The sequence below is a fragment of the Arvicola amphibius genome, chromosome 2, assembly GCF_903992535.2.
Source record: "Arvicola amphibius chromosome 2, mArvAmp1.2, whole genome shotgun sequence".
Classification (NCBI taxonomy): domain Eukaryota; kingdom Metazoa; phylum Chordata; class Mammalia; order Rodentia; family Cricetidae; genus Arvicola; species Arvicola amphibius.
In genome coordinates, this window is record NC_052048.2 from 95,229,302 (window position 1) to 95,240,206 (window position 10,905).

General features: G+C 39.2%; 1 non-coding gene across 1 annotated transcript; it reads right to left on the reverse strand.

Annotated features, from left to right (window-relative positions):
* Positions 1-5,025: 5,025 nt before the first annotated feature.
* Positions 5,026-5,152, reverse strand: LOC119808592. The gene has a single exon (XR_005284514.1). It is a non-coding gene; the product is annotated as a small nucleolar RNA ACA64 (small nucleolar RNA).
* Positions 5,153-10,905: the final 5,753 nt, after the last annotated feature.

A 10,905-nucleotide genomic window follows, 5' to 3' on the forward strand; every position in this document is an offset into this window, starting at 1 on the left:
GTTACAGACATTTATGAAAAATTTGTGTTGTTGCATTGGTATTAGTAGGATGATTTTCATATTGGTACATGTCTTAACATACATCCTTTTTTTTAATACAACTCTTATAATGACTTGGTGAATTTGAAAGACAACTCATATTTCCAGGATTTGTAAGTGGTTGTTCTTGTGGATTATAAATCTTCCTTCTATTTTTTATTCGAATACATCAATAACAAAGTATAATAGAATGTAATATAAAAATAAAATGTCTAAAATGACTGACTATACTAATGATTTATTCTTGTCCTGATTGTCTTACTAATTGTGCTTAATAAAACAGATATCTTAGAAGTTTGCTTTTTGATTAGTTAAAGGCAAATTTCCAACAAGGGTCAGCATTAATATATTTACCCTTAAATATATTTGGGTTTGTTTTTTGAGAGGGGATCTTTGTATTAATGGAAGATTGGAAGCAGTGCTGTCTTCTAGATATGACATCGTTGCTACATCATGAACTCAGAGAAGTTGTGGTTATTTTCAAAGAATTAGAACAAACTGGTCAAAATTCCCAATTAGATGGGGAAGGAGATCTCCGGTTTATAATGTGTGTATGTTTTGTTTTTCGTAGCTGTGCAAAAATGCTGGACCACATGTAAGTGTACATTTAAAGAAGTGAGGGTCTGCCAAAAGAGCCTCCTCGGGTATGTGTCACTGTGCAGGTCACTGGCAGTGGATGAGGATTGCAGTTCCTCATCACCCTTGCCAAGACTTATTATTGTCAATTTTTAAAATTACTGTCATTTCAGAAGGCATGAAGAGGATCCCTTTCTGGTTTTGATCTGCGTTTCCCAAATGACTCAAGTTCTTGTGTGTCTTCTTTGGTTGGACATTTGTCATTTATGTAACTTTTGTGAATAAATGGCTCTTCAAATCCCTTGCCATTTATAAAGTGCCTTTGAATTGTGGAGTTTAAGTGTCCTATGTCCTCACCCCTAATTTGGATGTTAATTTTGATATCACCTGATGGTTTTGATACCGGGGAAATCAGGGCCCTCTTTAGAGTTCTTAGTCTCAATAAACCAATTTAAAAAGGGAATTAAATAGAAACACTAGGGTGGGTAGTTTTATTATAAATTATAAGAGCAACTGCCGGGCAGGCAAGGTGAAAACTTCTGCAGCTGCCCAGAGAAAGAGAAGGAAGGAGAGAAAGGAAAAGGCCAGATCATTGAAGCAGGCATCAAGGTCAGCACACAATGAGAAAAGAAGGTTTCTAGAAAGAGCAAGGAAGCCTAAACTGTTGGAGAGAAACTCAAACTGCTAATGAAAGCCAGCATGGAAAAGAGGTAGAAAGAATAAAAGGGAAAATTTTGCTTTTCTGGATAATTATAACAAAGCCCGGCTGAGGTTTGTAAACTTCTGCAAAGGGCAGAGATCTGGAAGGCAAGTACAGTGTCTCATTAAAGGAATTCCACCTATCTCATTAGCATGGCCTCCGGTGAGCCCGGCATTCTGGGTGTGGTCCCTTAGCCTAAGGACTGTCAGCTCAGCTGGAACATTAGGTGTCCACCCAGGCAGAGGTTCCATTCTCATGACCAGGAGCTTCTTCATCTCTAACAGATTGAATATGTTCCCTAAAAGTTCATATTTTGGAAACCTTTTCATCAAATTGAGATGTTAAAGCGTTTTGACATGAAGTCTTTAGGGGAGTCATGAAGATCAGATAAGGTGATGAGGGCATGGTCCCCAGTTGATGACAATGATTGCTCTACATAAAAAAGACTCAGACCTGAGCTAGCAAGCTTGCTCCATTTGTTGAAAGTATGGGTCAAACACAGCCTCTTCTACTCACCCAGTGCTGAGGACTAAACCCAAGACTCACACATATAGGAGTAAGACTGTTTTTATGGAATATTGAGTCTCAGGCACTATGATATAGTAACAGGAAAGAGACCAAGACCTCATACATTCACCACAAATGTGTGAAAGGCTTATTACTCATGTAATTGAACCTTTTTGGGAGAACAGAGCTGCCTTCCAAGAAAACCCAAAATGACTTGAGAGCTGGCAAAACAGATTGGTTTATCTTTTATTGTGGTTAGGAGTGGAGGTAAGGGAAGGGTTTCCACATACCTGCTGGGGCCTTGTTTGCTCTAACTTGTACCTGTGGCTGAGAAGAGGAAAGGAGGGAGAAGGGCCTGGAGTGGGGAAGGAGGAATGCTCAAGAGTTAAAGTTGTTCATGGTCAACAATCAAAAACAGAGCCAGTGTGGAGATTTCTTCACAATCTAAAAGTGAACTGACTGTATGACCCAGCGGGACCACTCCTAGGTATATAGCTAACCGGATTAATGGAAGCATGCACTAGAGACACAAGAAGACTAGAATAAGATGTGTTGATGCATGCCATAATTCCAGCCTTCAGAAAGCTAAGGCAGGAGGATTGCAGTAAGTTTAAGGCTAGTCTGGGCTACATAGCAAATTTCAGGCCTGTCTGGGATAAAGAGCCCCTGTTTCAAAATAATAAAACAACAAGAGATATCCTCTTATCTTTCTTCATTATTATACTATTCACAATAATGATAATAATAAAATCAACCAAGGTGTCAAACAACAGATCAATTGATAAAGAAAATATGGCATATATAAATAATGGAGTTTTATCTGCCACAATGAAGACATAATTATGTTATTTGAAGGAAAAAAATGCATGAAACTTGAGACCATTATCTTGTTAAGTTAAATAAAAAGACTTAGAAAAACAAATAACATTTTATCTTCTATGCAGACTCTGTAACAAATAAAGACATGGAAATAAAAGGGGGATCTGTATGGGAACTAAAAGGCAGGGGGAGGAGACATAAGAGGATAATGTGAATGAGCATGATCAAATCATGTTATGTCCATGTCTGAAAAGCCATCATGAAACAGACTGCTTGATATAATATCTATTAACTTAAAAATGTTAAAAGGAGGCTGGAGAGATGGCTCAGCTGTTAATAGCACTGTTTGCTCTTCTTGAGGTCCTGAGTTCAATTCCCAGCAAACATACTATGGCTCACAACCATCTCTAATGGGATCTGATGCCCTCATCTGGCATAAAGTTGGACATACAGAGCCCTCGTATACATAAAAATAAATAAAGATATCTTTTTTAAAAAGCACACAAAAAAAGATGAAGAGTCACTTGTTAAACTTTTGGATTTATTCCCTTTTCAGACAGGTAATAAGTATTTGTCTCATCTTGTGGGTCGTGGTCAACTTTTCATTATGTTGTTTGCAGCACAAAATTAAATTCAATTTAAATTGTTTAATCCAGTGTACGTTCTGGTCTTTTCATGTTTGTACTTTTAATGTGTCCAAGAGACCCTTTCATAGTCCTGTATCACAAAGATGTGCTCCTATACTTACTGTCATTTAATAGGCATGCACTTTTAATTTTGCCTTGAAGTATGTGATTAATTTTAAGTTAATTTTTACAAGTTCATATTCTTCAATGAAGTAACATTGTGCTTGGTCAAATGTTGGTTGCTAAAGCCATGTGCTTTCTTTTTGTGGATTTTCTCTTCCATTTCCTTGACTTTTTCCTCAACCTTTATGATAATAATATCTTCTCTGAGTTATTGTAGCTTTAACAGAATGTCTCAAACCAATAGGATGGCTCCCCTGAACTTAGTCTCTCCTAAGATCCCATGATGGAGAGAACCTGACTCCAGAAAATAGCCTCTGACCTCTAGATGAGAGTGCCCCCTGTCACGTATGATGCATACATGTGGACAGACAGACACACAACTGAGTAGATGCCTTCAAACAAAGCTGTATCCTTCCTACAGTCTTGTTCCTTTGCAAATTGTTCAGTATATTCTGTGCCTTCATTTCCATCAAAATTTTGTAAAATTCCATAAGAAAATCCTTCTGCAGTTTGATTGGAGTTGTTTTGGATCCACATACCATTTTAGGGAAGAAGTGAGATCTTGGCAGCCTTTAGCATTGCCAGCCAAGTGCACAGTGTACTTCTCCATTATTCAGTTCTTATATAACCTCAAGAGTGTCTGGTAATTTTCCGAGTCTCAGTCTTGCCGATTTTGTGGCAGATGAAATATTAAGTACATATTTTTATATTATTATGAGTTGTATTTTGGGGTTCAATTCATAATTCATTATTGCCAGTATAAAATGCAATTGACATTTGTCTTCAGTCTTGTATTCCCTTGCTTTTCCATTCCATATTAGTTCTAGTAACACTATTGTAGAGCTCATTGGATTTTCTGTATGTTCATGAGTAATATGGACAAAGAGTTTTGCTCCTTTCATTCCAATATACATGGCTTTTGTTTTATCTACTATTAACATATTGTCATATAACTATTGCTATTCTAGGAGTTCAAATATGATGCTAGGCAGAACTGGTGCAAGTGGGCATCCCTGTGTGTCTATGGAGAAGTCTTCCAGCCTTTCACTGTTTCGTATGGCCTTAGTTGCAGGGTTTTGCAGAGGCTGATGTCATCCGTTTTGATTCCTGCTTTCCTCAATATCTTAACCTATCATAGAAGAGACATTCATATTCCACATATTTCCTTCTTACTGTGGTCATATAGTAAGATCAATTGCTGATTTCCAAAGGTTGGCCTAAACCCGTATTGAAGGGTAATTTACTAGTTTCTTGGAATATATGCAACATATATATAAAGTGTACATATATATATATATATATATATATATATATATATATATAGTACATAATTTGAAAACCACAGCAAGAACAAAGTACATTTTTCTCCCAATTCTGGATGCTAAAAGACTATTCTAGTTGTCTGTGGCTAAACACCCAGAAAACCACAGAGAGGGTTTGTTCTTGTATCTTCCAGTCTTCTTATGGTAACTGGTTACTGTCAAACCTGGTTTTTCCTTGACTTGCAGTTGTATTAAACTAATTTCTGCTCTGTGATATCACATGGTGCTTTCCTTTTATATCTTATCTGTTAAAAATACCATACCCTTTTTTTTTCTTTTTTTTCTCTCTCTCTTTTTTTTTTTTTTTTTTCCGGAGTGTAGGGGCTTGGGTTTCACCCTCCCACACTGGGGCAGCGGGCGGTGAGCTAAGGCCCCTGTGGCTCTGGGCGCCGAATCTCACCTCTGGCCACAGGCAAAGCCGAAGATGATTTTCAACGAACGCCCATTTACTGGGACAACAGCGAACGCGGCTAGAGGCCGGTGAGGCACAACCTACCTGGCAGACAGCACAGCGAGACGCGCCCGTGAGCACTACAGGGCTACCATGCCCTTTTGAGACATGGTCTCACTTTGTAGCCCTGGCTGGCCTGGAACCCACCGAGTAGAGCAAGTTGATCTTCAACTCACAGAGATCTGTTTACCCCCGCCTCCTGAGTTCTGCGATGAAAGAAGTGCGTTACCATACCTGGAAAATTTCCATTTTTCATGAGGATCCTAAACTCATTCTAACCCACTATGACTTCATCTCAACATGGCCATATCTACAGAGATCCTATTTCTAAATACAGTCATCTTCCTAGATGTCAGGTTAAAACACATTTCTATTTGGAGGCACAATTTTACCTTTGCAGTCAAGATGTATTAATTTCAATTGTATGTTATTGTAATCAATTTGCTAAAAACTCATATCAAATTTTGCATTGTGATCATGGAGGATATTATTCTGTTTTTACGATGCTGTCTTTTTGAAAACCAGAATATCATTAGGATTGGAAACTGAGTGTCAAGTGCCATCCTGTATGTGCTGGGATTCTCTGGGTTGGATTAGCAATATTTCTCACATAAATATTTGACAGCCTTCTCCGGTGAGACCATTGGCTCTGAAGTTTTCTCCCTGCAAAGGCTGTTAACTAAAAGTGCACTTGCTTTAAGAGGTATTGAGTCATTGGGTTCATTTCTTCTTGAGTGAACTTTCTGGTGTATGTTCTTCAAGGGCTTTCTGCCCGTCTCATTTCAAATGGTTGACTTTATTGACATGCAATCATTTTACATTCTTTTATCCTTGGAGAGTCTAGAGTGATCCTGGTTAGTGGTAATTTATGACTTGTTTTTAAATTAAAAATATTCTCTATGTGTAGCAATAGAGTTTACATGTCTGTAATTGAATTATTTTTATATAGTTTCAAACAGATAAAAGGGGCAAATTGTGGGCTATGAAACTTTTTGATCCAAGAGATTTTTTTTTAAAAAAATACTTTTTAAAATTGCTTATTTAAGTGTGTGTATGTGTGTGTGTGTCTGTGTGTGTGTGTGTGTCTGTGTATGTGGTTTTGTGTGTGTGTATATGTTCATACTTGTGTTACAATATGCTTGTGGAGGTTGGAGGACAACTTGTAGCATCCAGTTCTCTACTTCCACTGTGTTCTATCATGCCAGGGACAGAACCCAGTCCCCCAGGATTCTGAATAAAAACCTTCATCACTGGGCCATTCCATCATCTCATGGCTTCTTTTATAAATATGTAGATGGAACGGCGGGCCATTGAAATGCTTTAAAGCCAGAGTTTGCACTGGCAGCACAGCCCCAGAAACCATATTTTAAAATGACTCAGCTTTTTTTCTGCCGCTATTGCCGAAACAGGAAATCTCTCTACAGCACGTCCTAGCAAACAGCAAAAAGCTATGTTAAACTCTCTCTCTCCTTTATTTAAAGCCCTCTCAGGTTTTTAAGTGGATTTAGTCACCACGAGCATAAGACTCTTAATCTCAGGGTCTTAGGTTCAAGCCCCACGTTGGGCTCCAATCTGTAGATGGAACGGCGGGCTGCGTCCCACCAACTGGCTAGCTTTACACACGAAATAATTACACAGAAACTGTATTCTTTTAAACACTGCCTGGCCCATTAGTTTCAGCCTCTTATTGGTTAACTAACCTATATTTAGTAATCTGTGTAGCACCATGAGGTGGTTGCTTACCAGGAGAGATCTTAACCTGCATCCATCTCAGAGAGAAGAAGCATGGCGACTCACTATGGCGACTGCCTGAAGCGTCTCCCCAACTCTGCTTCCTTTCTCCCACAATTCTGTTCTGTCTACTCCGCCTACCTAATTTTCTGTTCTCTTAAAGGGCCAAGGCAGTTTTTTTTATTAATCAATGGAAGTAACACATAGACACTCCTCCATCATAAATAGCTTACCAATCTGGGTAGAGGTGTCAATTATATTGATCGTTTTTTTAGTTACCTGGATTTTTATTTTTTAAAAACATCTGTAAGGCTCTATTGTGATTTCAAATTGTTTTCCTCTTTCTTTTAGGCTAATTTGCATACCATTAGTTAGTTTCTTAAGATGGAGTCTAAGATAAATGATTTGAGGCTCTGTTCTTTTCTGTAACAGGTGTTGAGCATTATCTGTGATACTTGGTCAGTACAGTATTTCCATTCCATTTAGGATGCTTTCAAACTTCCCTTTTGAGTCATTATTCAAAATATAGAATATTTTAATATTCCTTAAGTACTTGGGAACTTATAAAAGTCGCTCCATTATTGATTCTAACTGTGAGAAGGCTACTGTGGATAGTTAACTTGGCAGAATCCAGGATCAACCGGTAGACAGGCCTCTAGGTACATCTGTTGGGATTATCTTAATGACAATGACGTTGACTGAGGTGTGAAGACCTGTCCACTGTGGGTGGCACTGTTGCTTGCTTGGGATGCTGGACTCTGAGAGAGGAGAAATGGAGCTGAGAAGCAGCAGGCATTTGGGCAGCTTCTGACTCTTACTGTCAGTGCCATGGGACCAGCTGCCAAGGGACCAAATGCCATGGGACCAGCTGTCATGGGACCAAATGCCATGGGACCAGCTGCCTTGGGATCAGTTGCCATGGGGGCCAACTGCCATGGGACCAGTGCCATGGGGCCAGCTGCCTTGGCACCAGCTGCCATGAGACCAGCTGCCATGGGACCAGCTGCCATGGGACCAGCTGCCCCAGGACCAACAGCATAGAGATCCTACTGCTGTGACTTTCCTACACTGATGGACTGCGAGGTGGAATTGTAGACCCAAACAACCCCTTTCTCTCTTAAGATTCCTTTGTCAGGTGTTTTTCGTCACAGCAACTGACAGAGTAGCCATGGTAGAGTTGCCATGGCAGAGTTGTTATGGTACGTTAGCCATGGCAGAGTAGCCATGGTGGAGTAGCTATGATAGGGAGGAGGGGTTTATTTTACTCACAGTGTCAGAAGGTTCTACTTCACTACCTGCTTGGGCCCTGTAGTAGAACAGAGTATTATGGAAATAAGAATCCATGGCAGCAGGAAGCATAGAGAAAGGCCCAAACCAGGGCTGGGCTGCAACTCTCTTTCTTTTTGTCTTTTCTAGCCAGGGTTTCTCTGTAGCTTTGAAGCCTGACCTGGAACTAGCTCTTATAGACCAGGCTGGCCTCGAACTCACAGAGATCTGCCTGCCTTTGCCTCCCCTCCTGAGTACTGGGATTAAATGTGTTTGCCACCACCACCTGGTTAGTCTGTAACTTTTAAAGGCCCATATTTAGTAAGTAAACCCAAAGTTTTTACTGACACTTAAGGCTGTGTTAGCTTTGAATCCCTACACATTAAAAAAATTAGATACTGCCAGTATAAAATAGTGTCTTATATATATATGAGTTTATATATAGTTTATATATATAAACTCTAATATTTATATACATAATATATATATTAGAGTTTATATATATTATATATATTAGTTTATATATAAACTCTAATATATATATTATGTATATATATATATATAATGTATATATCTATGATAAAACAGCATCATTCAAAACAACTTGAGGAGGAAAGGGGTGTTTCAGTTTACAATTAGACATTATAGTCTATCATGGAAGGAAGTCAAGGCAGGAACCTGGAAACAGAAACTGAAGCAAAAAGTCACAGATCAACACTGCTTTCTGACTTGCTCTCTGTGACTTGCTTAGTTTGCTTTCTTGTATAATTGCCCAGTGTTGGTACCACTTAAAGTGAACTGGGCCCTCCTACATTGATTAATTAATCAAGAAAATCCCCCACAGGCCTTTTCTCAATTGAGGTTCTCTCATCCCCAGGGACTACTTTACTTCACATTAGCAAAAAGTTAACCATGACAATGGTATAAAGTAAATGGTCCCATTTTAAAAGGGATCAATGGGAAGATAGCAAGGAAAAACTGGATCAAAGCAAGATTAGAATTCATCAAGGCAAACATTGAATCTTGTAGCTCTGTGTCCTGATGGAGGATTCTCATTGGCTAATAAACAAACTGCCTTGGCCAGCCCTTAGGTGGGTGGAATAGACAGAATAGGAAGAAGGAAGTGAGGTAGATGGCTCAGTCAGATGCCACGCCTCTCCTAAGTGAGATAAATCTCCATGCCTCTGCTCTCTGAGCCAGACCACGGTGCCTCTCCTCAGGGAGACAGATGCCATGAAGCCAGCCACCAGGACAGACATGCTGAATCTTTCCTGGTAAGACACCACTTTGTGGTGTTACACAGATTGTGGTGTTACACAGATTATTCGATATGGGTTAGTCAAGATGTGAGTAAGAGGCTGAAAATAATTGGTAAGACAGTGTTTAAAAGAATACAATTTGTGTGTTGATATTTCGCGAGTAAAGCTAAGCATGCGGGAGCCAGGCAGGATGAAAAGTAGGCCTGCCCGCAGCTCATCACTACAGAATGGCGCCCACGTGGATAATTGAATCCACAGAAAGCCTGAGAAAGCTTGGGAAAAAATAGAATAAAGCTTGTTTTCTCGGTAGCAGATATTTCTCGGGTTTGGCTTTGCTTGCTAGAGGTAAGCAAGTGCTCTCATCTAAGAGAGGCTTCCTGACTCAGCTTTAGCTGCAAAACCCTGCAACTCTTTTAAGAGGTCCTGCCATGAAACACTTACATAGTGTTGATGAAAAGCCGACAGCATGCTTTTTGGTTTTCAGCTGTAGCAAGAAAAAAGTTGTGCTGTTTTAAAATGCTGGCTTTCTGGGCCTTCCTGCCAGGGCAAACTCTGACTCTTTCAAGCAGGCAGTCCTGATTATGGAGCTTTTGATTGTTGTTTAACACTGTTGCAGCTTGCTTGCTGGCAGGGACCTTGAAACGCCACAGAGTTGTGGTAATAAAAATGGCTCTAGCAAGTACCTCTGCCATGAGACTGGAAAGCTAAGGAATGGGATGGATCTAGCTGGCAAAGCCGCTGCTTGAATCCTACCCATATTTGTCAGTAATTTAAAGACTCATGTGGTCAGAAAAAGAGAGAGACAGTAAAGAGAGATTCAAAAACAAAGAAGACTTCTAAATGATTTACAGTGTGTTAAAAATATATGCAGACTAAAAGTTAAAGTTCTTAAAAGTAAAAAAGAAAAAGAAAGAGTAGTTTGGGTGCGGTGGTACACACCTTTAATCCCAACACTTGGGAGGCAGAGGTAGATTGACCTCTGTGATTTCAAGGTGTGGCAATACACACCTTTAATCCCAATGCCTGGGAGGCAGAGACAGACAGATCTCTGTAAATTCAAGGTGTTGTAGCACACACCTTTAATCCCAGCACTTGGGAAGCAGAGATGGTGGATCTCTGTGAGTTCAAGGACAGCCTGGTCTACAGTTATTCCAAGACAAAGACATATAGAGAACCTGTCTCAAAATAAATAAATAAATAAATAAATAAATAAATAAATAAATAAATGTAAAAATAAATGAAATAGAGGTAAAAATAAAGCCACATAAAGATGGAAAATATGCAGAGAACCTTGATACTGTATGCTATTATGCTCTCTTTGAATTGTTTGAATGCTGAGGAAGGAGCAACAGCTGCTAAAAGATATTTGTTTACAAATGCTGCTGAACTAATCCAAGATAGATATTTTAAAAATATCTTGACTTCAGAATTTGGATCTAAGGATATGATACTTTGGAAAAGAGATTCTTCTTTTATTTTTACAGAA